This window comes from Tamandua tetradactyla, chromosome 5 (assembly GCF_023851605.1).
Source record: "Tamandua tetradactyla isolate mTamTet1 chromosome 5, mTamTet1.pri, whole genome shotgun sequence".
Lineage (NCBI taxonomy): Eukaryota > Metazoa > Chordata > Mammalia > Pilosa > Myrmecophagidae > Tamandua > Tamandua tetradactyla.
The window spans coordinates 75,483,442-75,500,967 of record NC_135331.1 but is presented as its reverse complement, the minus strand read 5'-3'; the positions used below and the strand labels follow the sequence as shown (position 1 = coordinate 75,500,967).

Genomic DNA, 17,526 nt, shown 5'->3' with positions numbered 1-17,526 from the left:
GCACCGCCCTCCCGTCCCACCCCCTCTCCTCTGAGTGTCTGGGCTGAGCGGATGCAGGCTGGGGGCTGGCTCAGCAGATGCACACAGGCGTCTTCATTACCCTGAAATGACCTAATAATGGGAGCCTAGACAAGAAGTGTCTGGCACTAGAAGGAACCTGGTCCACCTACTTATTGAGTACAGGCGTGTAGGTTCTGGAAATGCAGTTTTGATCCAAATGGTAGTCCTGACTTAGTATTAACCTGAGAGAGAGTGGACACACTGAGATGTTGTTCTTCCTTTTGTTTTCGAGTCCCTACTGCCTATAAATAAACCATCCCCTCCCCGGGGAGATATGCCAACTTCCTGCAATCTACTTGCAATATGCCACGATTGCAGGGGAGATGAGCAGGGGCTCCAGAGCTTTTCTGAAACTGGGATGGGAAATGTGTTTTTATAACTAAGACTGAAAGATTTCAGGCTAAGGAGGAATGCTTAGTCTAAGGAGGCTTGCTTCTCTACCTTGTGCATGGTTTCCAAACCAGGGGATTTTTATACAGCCTCTGGGACTGCTCTTGGGCTATCTTTAAAGTAATAGTATGAATGCCAAAATATTACCTTCTCTGGGGAAAAATAGGACAGAATATTTGCAGGGCCTTAAAAATACAGGCGTTCACCACACTTAGTGGTTTTGCAAGAAGGTAAAGGGCACCAAATACGGAAGTATTGTAAAAGTGGAAACCTGTAGTTGTCAATTTATAAGAATTAACCTCTTGTTCTTATCTCAATCGAAATGGCAAAGAGAAACTGTTGGGCTTTGCGTCTCCCTGATTAGGTACCAAAGCATAGTGGTCGTGGTCAGAACTGCCCAAACAGCCACAACTTCCTGATTCTGCCCAACGCCATGTGACCCCCAAACGGGAAACCCACCTGTTCTCCTTCCCGTCTCTGGTCATCCAAAAGGACAGAGTGGCCTCTTGAGCACTTGCGATATGTTCTGTACACTCCTGGGTTAGGAACCAGAGACGTAAAAGATGAAATTTCCCTGACCCCAGCAGAGCTTGGTCTAGAGTCTGTCTAGCAATTGTTAATGAGTGATGTTAATTAGAGTCACACTATCCGGGTTCAAATTTTACCTTCCCCCACTTACAAACTGGGCAATCTCTGGGAACCTCAGTGTTAACATCAGTAAAATAGAAATAATAAGGACACCTCACTCAACAGAATGTCCGAGCTCACGTAAGCAAAGAACAAGTTCTATGATAAAAGGTCCATAAACGTTAACTGCTGTAGCTAGAAAAGAGAAAAAAAAAGTGGTGACTATTGGCAATAAGCTATGGTCGGTTTGCAGTCTCCTAACCCTCTTCTAGGGATTTTTGAGAAGGTAAAAATTTAGAACATTTTTCCTAACATTAAATCACGTTAATACACAGCAATAGAAAATAAAGAAATATAATTTTTTTAAAGTAAGTTAACGGCTGGTTTACTTTGAAAGCAGAGTTTGGCCATTTCTCCCTTGATTTGAGCCTGTTCATCCATTAACATATTAACCATATTAACATATTAACAATCCACACCACACCCTTACCTAGGTGACTATTTTACTTGGATTTGTAGTGCTACTTTTTAAATTGAATGTCATAATTTAAGATGTATATTTTAGTTATAAAATTATAATCATTAGTGTTGAGCTCTGCTTTCTTCTCCGCCATCCCCCCTCCCCTGCCCTCTTTTGCTATATGGACTTGAGACGTTTTTAGCTTTAAATAGGGAACCTGAACAAGACATGCTCTCAAACCATCTTTTATTCTAACTTTTTATTAACCTATAAATTCTCCAAATGTCAAAGCCGTGTCACATTTTTAGCAATCAATAAAAGCAGATTTTGAGAAGAGGAAGGTGAGAGACATGTCTCTAACAGGCAGTTTACTCAACTGCAGGCAGAGCTTTTTTAGAGGTTCAGGAGTCACAAAACAAGAGCTCGTCTCTCCTCTCTGTACCACGACTAAAAAAAGAAAACAATGAGGGCAGCAGGGAGATTCCAGAAGGCACAACATGGGGCGGGGGAGGGGAGGGGAGGGTGGAATCCGGGAAGCAGATGTTGAGTGTTGCAGCCGAGGATAGGGAAACAGAGAGGTGAATTTGTTTTCAAATATTTAAAGCCTCCTGGTTTGGAGTCTAGGTATTTTCTAATCTTCACACGCTGCATCCTGTCAGAAACAGTGATAGCTCTTCATCTTCCCCAGCCTAGTTTTTTCTCACCTCCTTTCACACATCCTGTGCTTCTCATACATATCACATTCAGACACCGCATGCACCATCCAACAGCACATAGGGCAGTGCAGGAGAAGCAATCTAATTAGCGATTATCCATTTACAATTCTGTAGAAGCTGGTTCTCTGCAAAGTCAATAGGCAGTCTGACTCAGGGTTTCCCTTGTGCAATAGATTTCATTCCCCCTAAGGATGTATATTTAAAGAACAGTCTAATATATTATATCCCACCCAACCATTTGGCAGATGTTTTTAATCTAAAAATGAAGGGGAAAAATTCATTTAAGAAACCACAGTACTAATATGAATGTTTAGTAATTCTTACCAATCTATCTCCTTTTGGGATATCTGCCTTGAATATGAAGACAAGAATTAATTCAATCAGCAAAGACTTATTAAGAACCTAGCATTCAAGTTATTTTGTCAAATACTATGAGGCATAAAAAATAGTCCCTGTTCTTCAAAAAGTTTACAATCTAGTTGTTAAAGAAAACTCAAATTTCAATAAATATTTTAGTTCCTAATGCAGCAATATGAAACTCTATAAGGACAATGTAACAAAACTTTCCTATTGCCATTAGGTGATACAAAGTCATGAGAGTTGATAGGAAGGTAAAGTTGTCCAATGTGGTGAGCTGAGACAGCTTCCCAGAGGAGGTGGGATTTGCCCTGAACCGTCAGGCCACTGTAGCCTTCGGGCTGGATGGGAGGAGGGAAGACTGGCCGCAGATGGCGGGAGTAGGGAGAACCCCAGGAAAATAACAGAAGGAGCTACTTGCTTGCTGGAGCTGAAGTTTCATGTAGAGAAGCAGGAAGAGATGATGCTAAGACAACATCTACGTTTCAGACAATTTAAGGAGACCTGAGTCCTCCATGTTGCTCTAATTACATTCTCTGAGCCAATAAAAGATGTTAGTCAAGCCCCTACCATATACATGGAATTGTTTCAGGGTAGGGGTAGGTGAACAGGGGAACAAAGAGGAAAGATCTAATTTAAGCTCAGGAGCTAGATGCTAGATGTAAAAATAGGAAATGTCAATAATGCAAAATACACTAAACAAAAAAAAAAAAAAGGAAGGTGAATAAACAAATAATGACTCTTCCTGTAGAAGAAACTAATTATTTTGTTTACTAAATACCTTTTCCTTTCTTCTGAGAATAAAAGAGCTCTCTGTTATTTCTCAGTGTTATTCCTTCCAGACCTCCAACTCCAGCTTCCAGGAAAAAAGCTGCCTTTTTCTTACAGGATCCCACTCCTCAGACTGCAATTGAATAGTAAGGAGTGAGTCCTACCAGTATCTCAACTAGGGTTTCTTCCGGAAGCCAACTATATCCTTGCTCAACTCTTGGCTTGGTATTTCAATCTTTCTATCAATAATAGGAGCATCCTGTTAATAAAGTCTCCCTTTGACGAAGTTAAATCGAATTGGGTTCCTGTCCCTTGCAACTCAAAGAGTCTTATTTAACTTCCCCTTGAAGGTATTAAACTTGTGTTATAATCATTGTATTCTTTCCTTCAAACTTCTCGGTTGTGAAGCAAGAATGGTGTTTCATTCCTTTTCATATCATCTAACGTACTAGGTGTGTGATCTGTCCTAGCAAACAGTACTCTTTAAGGAAAACACTCAATCACTTGCCACAACATTAGTTTATTTCTCACTCACATTTGTGGGTATTTTTACAGGGGAGATATCTGTCCTCCAGATTGTGTGTCAGGGACCCAGGCCCTTCCCCTACGGTCATGGAATTCTGGGCTGAATCCTCTGCAGATGGGAGCAAGAAACATGAGGAGACCCCCTACTTCTCCAGCTGAGCCCAGAAGTGGCATACCTCTCTGCTGCTCTCATTTCATCAGTGAGAAGTAGCAACATAGATGCAAGTCTCCAGCAGGGAAGCCCATTCCCAGCAACAACTCTGCTTTGTGAATGGGAGGTGTTAATCATTGATGAAACACTACTTGTCTTTTCCAGAAAGATATTCAGATGATGTTTGTTGGATTTCTCTTACTACAATAAAGAAAAACAAAGAAAGAAAGAAGGAAAATTTAAAAAGTAAACAAAGAGAGAAAGAAAGGAAGGAAGGAAGAGAGAAAGAGAGAGAAAGAAAGGAAGGAAGGGAGGGAGAGAGGGAGGCAGGGAGGGAGGGAGAGAGAGAGAGAGAGAGAGGGAGAGAGAGAGAAAGGAAGGAAGGAAGGAAGGAAGGAAGGAAGGAAGGAAGGAAGGAAGGAAGGAAGGAAGGAAGGAAGGAAGGAAGGAAGGAAGGAAGAGAGGAAGAGAGAAAGAGAAAAAGAAAGAAAGAAAGAAAGAAAGAAAGAAAGAAAGAAAGAAAGAAAGAAAGAAAGAAAGAAAGAAAGAAAGAAAGAAAGAAAGAAAGAAAGAAAGAAAGAAAGAAAGAAAGAAAGAAAGAAAGAAAGAAAGAAAGAAAGAAAGAAAGAAAGAAAGAAAGAAAGAAAAAAGAGAAAAAAAGAAGCCATCTATGGGCAAGATGAAAAGAAAATTAACTGTGGGTTAGAGACTGGAAAGTTTACTTCAGCAAGCAAGAATTGGGCACTTTGCTTGCATTTCCTTAAAATGTTCACTGGAAGACATCCCAGATCACAAACAAAAATATGGAGGAACTCTGCTAATTTCCCTAGTGGAATAACAACACCTTTAATCTACATTTAAAAAAAAAAATCTTCCAAATTATTAACCTTTAGATCGAAACAGCATAAGCCAGAGCTCGCATCTACAGCCGCTTTCATTGTCAGTCACTCTCTGCACAGGAAGCAGTTGCCACATAAAAGCACAGCACAATCAGCCAAGGAACATTCAGGAAAAGGAATAGAGTAAAGGAGACCAGGCTTCCTTAAACAAAGCCAGACACCAGTCATGGAAGGCCTTGGGAACTTGGCAAGGTGTCAAGACAACTGCTCCAGAGCTGGAGGGAACTTCTGGAAGACAGGGACCATATTTAAGTCATCTTTGGTTTTCTTCTAGTTCAGTGCCCAGCACATACAACAAATAAATTAACAGAGCTGGGATTTAGTTATTATACCTTAGAGGTATGTGAGCATTGGGCCTCAATAACCAATTAAAAAAAAAAAAAGAATCTAAGACTAGGGTGCAAGCAAGCAAGGACAAACAAGACACGATCAACACTGAGTTTCTTTAAATACTATTAGTGCATAATCTGTGTGGTCTCAGGGTCAGGAGCAAGACCACCAAGCAGAGGTCAAAAGCATTTGTCTATTTACATAGTATGTAGAGTCAGGAAACCGTGGAAGTTATTATAAAATTATTGTACAACCAAATTGGAAAAGGTCAATTGTAAAAGATCTGGTTTCTTTCTTCTTAAGCACATACGTGCCATTTCAAACAGCAGAACCAACTTTGGGCACAACCGTGAAGTGGACCTGGTTCACTCCCTTTTCTCCCCTTTCTGTAGTCAGCAGGTGGCTGCCCATGTCCAGTGCCTGTACCTCTCGCCCCTGCCCATCCCCCACATGCCTCCCACCCCCCAGGCTGCCCAAAGCTGCCTAGGACACCTCTTTCTTCAGACTTTCCTTTCCTAAGTGTACCCCTCCTGTGTCTCAGCCACCCAGGCTCTGCTCTCAGCTGGTGAGTGCCACCTGACACGTTAACCTGCCTTAATGATAAGTCCAAGTAAAATGTAATCTTGCGAATGGGGCCCACTGGAGAGAAGGCATGCGCCCCGTGGAGCAGCTGTAATCATGGGGATCTCCACGTGACATGAGGCCACTGGGAAGGAGAGCAGGGCCAGGGTGGACTTTCCCTGCCCTCCAAAGCACACCAGCGGAGGCAGCCTCTCTTTCCATCAGATAAGCACAGCCTGGCTATCGAATCCTTTTTACAACAAACAAATGTCTTGGTGAATTAACCCAAAAAGACCTCTCGTGGCAAAATCTCAGCCGCAAGCCAGTGAGAAAGAGAATGATTCTCTTAGCTGATGCCTCTTTGAAAGGGTGCCTGAGTCATTTCCCTGTTTCAGTGGCCTGACTTCGTTATTCCTGGTGATCTCAAAATGCTTCCTGTAAATTAATAGTTGAAAACAATGTGGTCTCGGATATTCCTTCTAGACACCTTTGATACAGATCCAGCTGGATAGTCTAAAGAACAAAATTAAACATCCCCAAATTGTAACTGTGACCCAACCTACAAACTTCTGCAGTTGCTCATGGCTAAAGGAGGGATATTTTGCCACAATCCGACGAACAGTTTAGAGGCACTGATGTCCAAAGATAATACAAAATAAAAGTGTGAGCGATGGCATCTATTATGTAAGCCCACCGGTTTTACCCATTTTCCCCTCCCCATTCTCACAATTCTGGCCTTCAATCTTTTCACGCACAATCTAGAGAATAAGTGAGTTCATACACATGTTCATATATTCATATGTATATACATTTATGCATACATTCATACATAAGTCATTATTCCTAAAGCATTTCTCATGGAGGCTGCCTTTTAAAATGTTTTTCTTTAAAATAAGAGTAGGTTATTGTATTTGTCTCAAATTATAATACTTTACTCAGCAGTCAGCTCTCTAGAAACTCAACCAAATTGAGTTTTGTTTTCCCACTTGAATTGAACAACCACAAAAAAGGACTCTAGCACTGATGAGGAATGTACATAAATCAAGCTCATTCACTGCTCTTAGGCCAGAGTTAATTAATCTACTATGGGGCTTGTTGCCTGAACGTACCTGGTAAGGCACACATGGCCTTAGCTAACAGAGGACATGAAATTAAACATACGGTGGGTTGTATGAAGTGGTCCCGGGGAAAGCAATGCGAGTGAAAGCTAGAGAAGAGGAATCAAAAGAGAAACCCAGCAGACAGCCACTGTCCTTTGTGAGCCCCAGTACCCAAGAGCAGCACTCCAGGACCTCAAGTTTACAAATAATGGTCAGAGAGAAGATGCAGAGTCCTAACGAAAAAGTTAGGTGGCATCTGATAGACTCTGCTGATTAAGATAGGAAGAAGAGAAAGCTTAAAAGCAGTAACTCTCTATTAAAAATGACTTCCAGAAACCTTGGTACATAAAATGTATTTGTAAAAGTCCAAACACTGAGAGCACTTTATTCTTCAATAGTGTCCAATAGATGAAGTGTTAATGCGTCACCTAACTAAATTCAAGAACTGAGAAAAATAGAGGGAGAAACCACCAAGGGCTAATCGTTATTTTTTTAATTCTCTAGGATACTTTCAAGCACCTAGAGTATTTTTAAGTTTTGAGGATCTGTTTTAATAAATGCCAATTAGGTAAGCATGTTTAACTCAGCATATTTAGAATATGCCATCATATTGTTCAAAGGCTGCGTCAAACCTACGAGCACAATGTGTGGTATAAGAGCGGAGAAATGACCGAAGGAGTATGGTTTAGTGTGTGTGTATATGTATGCACATGCATATGTTCTACTTTGCTAGCTGCTGGAATGCAATATACCAGAAATGGAATGGCTTTTAAAAGGGGGAATTTGATAAGTTGCTAGGTTACAGTTCTAAGGCTGAGAAAATGTCCTAATTACAACAAGGCTATAGAAATGTCCAATCAAAGGCATCCAGGGAAAGATACCCTGGTTCAAGAAGGCAGATGAAGTTTAGGGTTTCTCTCTCAAATGGAAGGGCACATGGTGAACACAGTCACAATTTCTCTCTCAGTTGGAAGGGCACATGGCGAGCAAGGCATCATCTGCTAGCTTTCTCTCCTGGCTTCCTGTTTCATGAAGCTGCCTGGGAGGCATTTTCCTTCTTCATCTCCAAGGTCACTGGCTTGTGGACTCTCTGCTTCTCATGGCTATGTCGTTCTTCTCTGCTGTCTCTGAATCTCCTTCATTCTCCAAAATGTGTCCTCTTTTACAGGACTCCAGAAACTTATCAAGAAACTCCACCAAATGGGTGGAGACATGTTGTCACCTAATCCAACTTAACAACCCCTGTTGATTAAATCACATCTCCAGGGAGATGATCTGATTACAGTTTCAAACATACAGTATTGAATAGGGATTATTCTGCCTTTACAAAATGGGATTTTGATTAAAACATGTGTTTTCTAGGGTACATACATCCTTTCAAACCAGCACAGTATATATGAATGTATGTAGGGGTACATATGTATATTGATGGATAGATGAATTAGATGGATAATTGATAGATGAAGATGATGATAGATAGATGAGAGAGAGAAAGAGAGAGAGAGAGATGGATTTTTACACCAGTGACTAGAAAGTAGTACTGACATCCAACATTATGAAAATAAATCATGGCAGAATAATTAAGATTATAGCACCTAGTATCAGACATATCTCTATCGGAAATCATTCTCTGCTACTTAATAGTTGTGTAACCTTGAAGAGAATACTTGACTTCTCTGAGCTTCTATTTTTACCTGTAAAATAAAGATAATAGTAGTATCTAACATAAAGAATTATTATTAAGATTAAAGCTCAAAATCATTCATTTTTTTCTTTTTTACCTTATTATTAGTTATATAAATGTCCTTTAAAATGGCCTGTGCTCACCCACCAGACATTCAGAATATTCTGTTTTCATTTCAAAATTGGATCTAAACTGTTGCATTTTAAAATGTAGACAAGGAAGGGGGTTGAGCGTTTCACCTACACAGGTAAGCACGTTCAAAAGAACAACGACCAGCCATGCGGCGGGAAGAACTCCAGCTTTGGGGGAAGCTATCCTCGTTGCCCAGATATTTTGAGGTTATTTTTAAAATGAAAGAAAGACACACACACACACCAAAAGGCATAGAATAAACACCCAGAAATAATTTGCTTCAGTTTTACATGGGTTATTTTTGTAGATTTGTCTTGCTGTGTGGATTTCATTGTGAATGAAACGAATCCGTGATGTAGCTTCCATGGAAACCTGCATCTCTGTGATTGGCTGCATGGTAACCAGCCTCTCCAACAACACCTCGCAGAGCAGGGATCCTGTGAGTATTTAACAGACACAGCCAACCCCACCAACCCCACGGCATTTCTGAGGCAGCTCACCATTGAGAAAGGACTTCACATTTTCTCACCCTCTGAATATTCTTGTGAGGATTTGTTTTTCTTCCTTGTAAGCCCTGACTGAGAGAGAAAAGGAGTGTGGGGGTGGGGAGACCGGAGGTGGCCAAAGGGGCAGGCAGCCTTGACAGCCTGATAAGATAAACCCTTATCAGAGTTGTGATTGTAATGACCTCCATTTCAGTGGTTTATTTCAAAACAGAAAAAAACAAAAGAGAGATTTGCCCCTCAAAAAAGATGTGCCGATATTTCTGCCATTTTACATTTCATCACCATTAAGAAAGTATCATGTCATCTAAGACCATTTATATAATCACCAGCATAAGGATGTGACTAAGCAAGCAAGATGAGCAAATGATACCAACTAAGTGGTCCAAAAGATGCCATGCGTGTGGAGATTTTTTTTAAAAAAGCATTCATGATTTGAAACTCCCAGAGTGCCTTGATTTTAATGCCTTGAAAAGCATTCACTGCCCCCCACCCCACAAAGTCCTAATTTTAAAAAGAGTTAAATTTCCCGGTAATCATTCACAAGAAGATTACTACCCCTGGATTACTACCTGGATACCTCAGAACTCACCTCCTCACCTGCCCCCTGTACTTAAAGTTTACTTATACCCCCTCACCAGCCACTCAACCACTTAATAGGGGTTAACAGTACTAAAAAGCAACAAGGATTTTCAATATTTGCATAATTATATTCCAGTTGGGATATTATTTGAGTGACTCAACTCCAGAGACAGAATACACCTTGAAAGTCTCAAAATAAATGTTTAGGGTAAAACCTTAAAAATGATGAGAGAAAATTAGTACACTCTGAGCTTATAGCTAAATAACTCTATAGGAATGTCTTGATATTGTTTATCAGTCCAATGTAAATCATGTTACAAATGCCATTGTGCAAAGCGCCTGGACTTTTTCTGAAGCTGATATTTGCTGATAGCCCAGAAACATAGTTGTCAATGTGCTTCTTGTCAATCTTTAGTCTGATAAGGCTTAATGAAAAGACAGGTTTAAAAATGTATATACAGGAAGACCTGATACTCTCACAAGTGCTGGGGACTGCCGAACTTTATAGGACAGGCCCTGGATCTTGGGGCGCACCCCTATGACATTTATTCCTGCAAAAGAGAAGCTAGGCCTAGTTATGATTATGCCTAGGGGTCACCCCCAGAGATCCTCTTTTGTTGCTCAGATGTGGCCTCTCTCTAAGCCAACTCAGCAGGTGAACTCACTGTCCTCCCCCCTGCATGGGACATGACTCCCAGGGGTGTGAATCTCTCTGGCAATGTGGGACAGGACTCCCAGGATGAGTGGGGACCCAGCATCCTGTGATAGAGAAAACCTCTAGACCAAAAAGAGGAAGAGAGAAATGAGACAAAATAAAGTTTCAGTGGCTAAGAGATTTCAAACAGAGTCGAGAAGTTATCCTGGAGGTTATTCTTATGCAGTATATAGATATCTTCTTTCAGCTTTGGGTGTATTAGATAGGTAGAGAGAAATACCTGAAAATTTTGAACTGTAATCCAATAGCCTTGATTCTTGAAGATGATTTTATTTCTATAGAGCTTTTAAGGTGTGAATGTGTGTGTAAAAACCTTGTAACTGACTCTCTTTATCCAGTGTATGGACAGATGAGTAAGAAAAAAACAGACAAAATAGATAAACAGTAAGGGGGTGGGGGTTATGAGATGTTTTTCGGTGTTCTTTTTCACTTTTATTTTATTTTTATTCTTACTTTATTATTTTTGGAGTAATGAAAATGTTCAAAAATCATTTGTGATGATGAATGTACAGTTTTATGATGATAGTGTGAGCCACTGATTACACACCTTGCATGATTATGTCCCAATAAAAAAATCATTGAAGAAAAAAAATAACTAAACAGGTCTTCCTACTAGAAAAAAATGTACATATACGTGTATCTCATTTATGCTAGATTAATGAAAATTCACAAAAGATTGCAAAGTCATATGCAAAAATATTAACTGCGATTATCTCTGGGGGCTTATTGTTGATTTGTGTGTGTGTTTTATTTATATCTTTCTTTATGCTCCTTATTTCTCATATAAATACATGTTATTTGTAAAGGGAAAAATTACATTTTTAAAGACATCATCAGAGCACTTGTAACTTTTCTTTATAAGAACAATAAAACCTTAAGTGTAGAAAGAACCTTACACATCTTAAAGGAGCGCACATCCATTATCTTATCACATGCATACCATAGACTGGGATGGAGATTATCAGAGGTTGCGTCTCATTTGCAGATAAGGAAGCTGGGGGCCGGGAGTCAGCTGGCACTGCAAGAGGGTAGGGGAATGAGCATCAGAGTTGAGTGAAAATAGCTGTTGCCCCAGGGCCCCCTGTCTCCCAACACTTAACGTTATATAAGAGTAATTACACTGACCATTTTCACATCTTTTAAAACTAAGTTAAAAATCCATTTTCACGTCTTAATATTTTTATGTGGCCTGTTCCTGCATGTAATGCACTGTTAAGTATCAAGTAGATGCTCAGTAAATGTGTCAATAATTTACAACAAAGCTTCCCTCCTTGTATTTATTTTAAAACCCATTTACTTATTTAACTAGGCATATTTGCTAAATAATTGAAAGAAAACTCTTAAATCAAATTTGTTTCCTGAACCGAGACTATGGTGGTTTAAAAAATATATAGTTACCAGGGGTGCAAGGGTAGTTCAGTGGTAGAATTCTCACCTGCCATGCGGAAGACCCGGGTTCAATTCCCAGACCATACACTTCTCAAACAAAGAAACCAGCAAAAACCAACCAGCAAACAAAAAATTCAATAAATGGTGCTGCAATAACAGGAATCTCACATGGAAAAAGAATGAAATGTGACCCCGCCATACAGCATACAAAAAATATATACATATACATATATATGTATATGTTTATATATGTATATAATGTATATATATGTGTGTGTGTATATATACAGTTTCCTAGCCAGCCACACAGTTTTAGGGGAAAGTGTACAGGAAGAATAGCATGAGTGTTCACCTAAGTATAAACAGCAATGCCTAGAAAGAGGGTGAGTGTAACTGCAACCGCACCAGCTCCCTAATCCCAGAGGGCAAGAGAGAGGGAAAAAGGAACACACACACTTCCCACTCAATCCACCTTTCCCATCTACCCCTCGAGTGAGATCATCAGAAGTCTGGAGAGACAGAGCTCCAAGAGACAGTCCCAAGATGCATGAGTAGAGAAGGGAGAAAATAAGGAGACAAATACCCCAAGACGCCACAATGGAAGGATATTCCCTACGGTTTTGAAGTTCCTTTCTTAGGTTGTTCACTGGTTTTAAGGGATCTGCATCAGCAAGGTTACTGCTGATATGCATGACTCAATTAGAAAAATTCCCCTTTTCCTCCTGGGCAAGACAAAGTCTTGCACCAAAGCACTCAATTGGTAAGTGGAGCCAGGGTTGGATTTCAGCCCCCACTTGAGCCTTAGCCAGTGACCCTTGTGCAATGAACAACCTACACAACTGTATTCCATGGCTCTGTCCATGAACTGTCAAATTGGGGTTGCCTATAACTGGAGAGCATTTTGACTCCTTGTCAATGAATTGTTCTTTGGTTGATGAATACACATTCATACACATCTCATATATAATTCAGACAAAGAGATGATTTGGGGAGTACAGAGGTAAATGAGTTATTTACCTAATTAAAAGGAAAATGGATAGCCACCTCATAGAGTATTTTAATGACTGAATGAGATAATAAATATCAAAAACAAAACACAATGCTTAGCACATAGCATCATTCAATTAAATGTTGGTTCCCTGCCATTTCCCCCTACTAATACAGAAACTATTTAGATAAAGAGGTTGCTACTGGAAAAAAAATTTTTAATCTAACTCCTCTGGCCATAAATCCTAGAGCCTTCATATCTCCCCATATAGGAACCAACTTTATTCCCTCCCCCGCCACCATCCTCTACACCACATGCATTTAGTGTCCCAGGCAGTATGCCATAGACACTGAACCCATCTGGAAGGACTGAAAATTAGTTTTGTGTGAAATGTTAGTGCAAAACTCAAAGCCAGATCTGACTTTACATTTTATAATGAAACTAAAATTTGGCTCATGTTTGCAAAAATGTTTGCCAGCATTTGCTATGGGCTGTGATTGTCATTAACCCATGGATTTGAACCCATCTCAAAGCCAGACAGTTCCAGATCTGTTTAGAGCCAGGCAGAAGTCAGGCATATCTCCCAAATGTCACTTGGAACATTGACCCTGAAAAAATTAGCAGAAGTCAATGCACAAGACTGTGCAGGAAAAATCTGCAGAGTCATTTCTTTCCATGAACTTGGGTCACAGCCCTTCCTGTGGCTCTTCTGTCTCTTCCAAATGAGCTCCAGAGACAGATGGGCTGTTTCTGAATGTTTACCGTGGCTTCTGGGGTAGCAATGAATTCTTTTTCTCTCCTATAGCTTTTTAGTTAAAAAAAAAAAAAAAAGTATGAATGTGTAGAGAATCCACCTGCTGTATCTTGACCAAATGAAAAGGCAGTGGTAAGGAGACAGTCACTCTCTGTTACTGTTCCCAATCTTGGCATCCCTTACCATGCTGACATAGAGGGACATTGTTTTCGATATGCCCTTTATTCTCTCTCTAAGGCAGCTGCAGCCTTCTCAGAAATTCTGAACCCTGCAATCTCACGCGTAGACAATGGCCTCCATAGTGTTTAGACTTTAATAAAATGGCATTTAGCCAGATTTTGCTGATCTGCTATGGCCTAAACCAAGACAATTTCAAGAGGGTGAAACACAGGGTAAAAAGAAGTAGAATGAGATATCTTAATAAATAAGAACTTGTGCAAATAGAAGAAGTTCTATCATAAAAGCAAGTTTGGGAGGAATGGAGGACATTATAAAGAACATAAGGCAAATATCAGAATGTAGCTACCCAAGTCAGAATGAAATGGTACACAAAACCAACACAAATTCAAAGTAGTTTAAAGCTAAGGAATTAAAAATAAATTCCTTTAAAGTTAAGAACACCATGGAGGAAGAAAGCAATAACAGAATATAAGTAGAGAGCTTATATTCTCTATGGTATCCTCTGAGTGATAAAAACTATACAGCTGAGCATACCAAGTGTGGGGGGTTAGAGCCTCTGGGGTGGGGGACAAAGAGAAAGCAGAGCTCTGTCTTTGCTTCTCTCCATTGACTCACCCAACAGTGCATGGCCTCTGCATTTCACTGACATCTCAGTACTCCTGAAGGCTAGGACCAAACTGCCTCTTGGCAAAGGCCTCCAGATCTTCAAATCCCACTTCACCCATGCCTGTAAATAAATTAGTGTCCGCTATTACGACGCAAAAAAAAAAAACCTCAAAAATAAATACATGAATAGTCTTCACCAAATGTACATCCTCAGAATTTTGGAAGCACTTTATCAACTGTTGCAATGTCTCACCCTGTAGTGTAGCTGTTGGTATGCTTCCTATCAACCCCATTAATTCCATGAACACTGAATCCATGTCAAAGGACCATTTTATAATCCACAGATCCCAATACAGTGCCTTGAATAAAGAATTTAGTTCACAATTTATTCAACCTTCAGACTATATCCATATATTTCCCTATGCTTACCATTAATATCTAGAAGTATTGTCAGCACTGTTCTGTTTTTCCTTGAGTGTGTCTTCACACCCATTCATCCCACAACAGTAGGCACCAACCGCTTTGCTAAATTTCTCCAGGATACCAGGGTATGGGCACCAAGGTCTCTACCCACCACAGTCCATCTCCACGGAGATGTCAAAGTGAGAAAATTACTACAATAGTAATGACGGGTGGTTCTGTTCCTAAAATGGCTAAGGAAAAGGGTGATGGGGGGGCTCCTGATCTGAAAGTCTCAGTCAACTTCATCCTGCAGGTTCAGAGACCTTTGGGTTCCCAGAGGAAATATAATCACGGAGGTGAGGCCAGACATGCACATCATTTTCATGACTCCTGCCGTCATTCTATCAACTTCAAGGCGGATTCCCATGCACTGGTAGGTGGTCAGTATTTGCTGTGGGAAAGATGGGTTGGGACAGGCAACCTATGAGCTGTAAGCTCCTCAACTGGTCTATTGGAGCATGAATGTGGATGATAAACTCTTTTCCTGCTTCCCAGTGGATCTTCTCAAGGCAAGCGAACTGTTCCCCTGAGGCAGGCAGACCCAGGACAAACTCACTGTAACATCCGAGTTCTCAGAGAGGTAGCCCACTAAACTATAAGCCACGATGACAGAGCACCATCTGAATTAGTTCTGGTATATCCTCAACACCTGACAAGGTGTGGAATATAATAAAGCACCCAAGAGAATGTGTTGAATGGATACATAAATGAATCACGAAAGGACCTAAAGCAATAAGTCTAAAGAGGAGACACCAAATGAATAGCTCCAAAGACCAGAGGCCACACAAAGAGAAGAAATTCTGCTGTCTTCTCTCATCATATTCTGATGAGAACCTGGGTCCAAGACTGTCCTTGGCCTTGACCCTTCCCCTTGTGGTGCCTAGGAGGAGCAATCTGAGCTTTCCTTAGAGATGGGCTGTGCACAATAAATTCATTTTAAAAGTATTCTCAGAAAAACACATGCAAAGAAAGTGTGCTCCGAGTATTGCTAGGAATACAGCAGAAAACAGGAGAAAAGCTCTTGAGTCATAAGGTTAAAGAAGGCTTCTTAGAAGTGGGACCATTTGAGCTATTTACATTTCATGCAGACCACAAAGCCTGTCTTTCCACTTGTACTTAAAGAAGAAGGCAAAAAGAAAAAGGATCTCATGCTTTCTGCTATAAATAAAAAAAACAGAGGAAAAAATCAGAAAAAAAAAAGCAAAAACTAAATGGGGAAACAAAAATCATCATAGAGACAATTTTCAAAAATGTAGACTTCCAAAATAAACAGCTGGGTTGTTCAAGCAGGGAAAATCTCGGGAGTTTCTATCCCAGTACCTAATGATGCCCCCCTTCCTCCTCCCCCACCTCCATTCCCTGCCACCCCCATCCCCTGCCACCCCCCATGCAAGCTAATGAAGTGGCGGGAGGCCACGTCTCTGTCATTGGACCGGGAAGGGTCAACACTCCCTGAAGTCAAGCTGGGAAGGTAGGGTGTGGCTGCACCCCGTTTTCAATGAGCCATTTCAGCCACAAAACCTGAACCCCTTCTTCAGATTTTCTGGGAGCTATTAGACCCTTGGGTCCCTGCGGGGCCAAGGGAGGTTGCAGGGCAAAAACGGGGGGATTTAATGTCCCACCAACCCACAGGACATGGGCAGCAAGCAGTCAGATTCATGCGAACACAAGTTGAGGACCAAACTCATAACCATTTTAAAGGTTTGACCAAAGTTCAAATTTTCCTTTTAAAAAACAAAAGAAAGCCCCTAAATCTCTGTAAATGAGCAACAGACTTCCACACCAAGTACTCATATTTACCTCACACATAGCAAGTCAACTGGAAAACCAGTCAAGCTTGATAAATTCGCCCCATTTCTGACCTTCTGGACTAGAAGAATGCAGGTCTCAGGCAGTTTCTGTAACTGGCCTGAGGTGACCTGAGGCCTTCCTCCCCCTAACAGATGGGAAAAAAGAAAAAGAGCAGCCAGCCACTTCACGGAAGACATAGGAACACAGTGGTTCATGTTTGGGTGATATCACATCACATGTTATAAAACTCATGTTTTTCTTCCCACAGAATGTTTAAAAATGTCTCTGGGTAGCATGCATTCGATAGGGACATTTTGCTTTTCTAAATTGCAGGCATTCATCGGTTCTTGAATGTTCCCTACATGGCAGAATTTCTGGCTTACTGTGTATGAGAGAAGCACATTTTTTAATCAAAACAGAGGGAGATTTGCAAAATGAATTCCAATGAAACATGAGCAAGGAAGCACATCCAAGTAGGTTTCGTGATGACTAATCAACATTCAAGAAATGGAAAAAATAATAATAAAAAAGAACATATCCAATTGTCAAATCAAGACTTTCCAGTTCCCTGGTCCTGCATCAATTTGCCAAATGCCTTTTCTGTTCTCTAATCCTATTTTTCAATATCTCATAGCTCTAACCTGACTGATTGCTCGGCCACCTCAGCCCAAACTCATTAGGCCAATTAAATAAGAGTGTAGAAGAAGGCTGGCTTAGCTTGACCGTGCCATAAGCAATTGCATTTGAAAACATTGCACTATCCAGTCTTATTTCAAGTGCTCTGATCTTGTAG

The 17,526-nt window shown here is 40.6% G+C and overlaps 1 long non-coding RNA gene across 2 annotated transcripts in view; it reads left to right on the top strand.

Annotated features, from left to right (window-relative positions):
* Positions 1-9,146: 9,146 nt before the first annotated feature.
* LOC143682526 (uncharacterized) overlaps positions 9,147-17,526 on the top strand; it is a 45,910-nt gene continuing 37,530 nt past the window's right edge. For both annotated transcript variants that reach the window (XR_013175173.1, XR_013175172.1), the window contains exons 1-2: positions 9,147-9,202; positions 15,196-15,315. This is a non-coding gene — a long non-coding RNA (uncharacterized LOC143682526). The remainder of the gene's footprint in view (positions 9,203-15,195; positions 15,316-17,526) is intronic.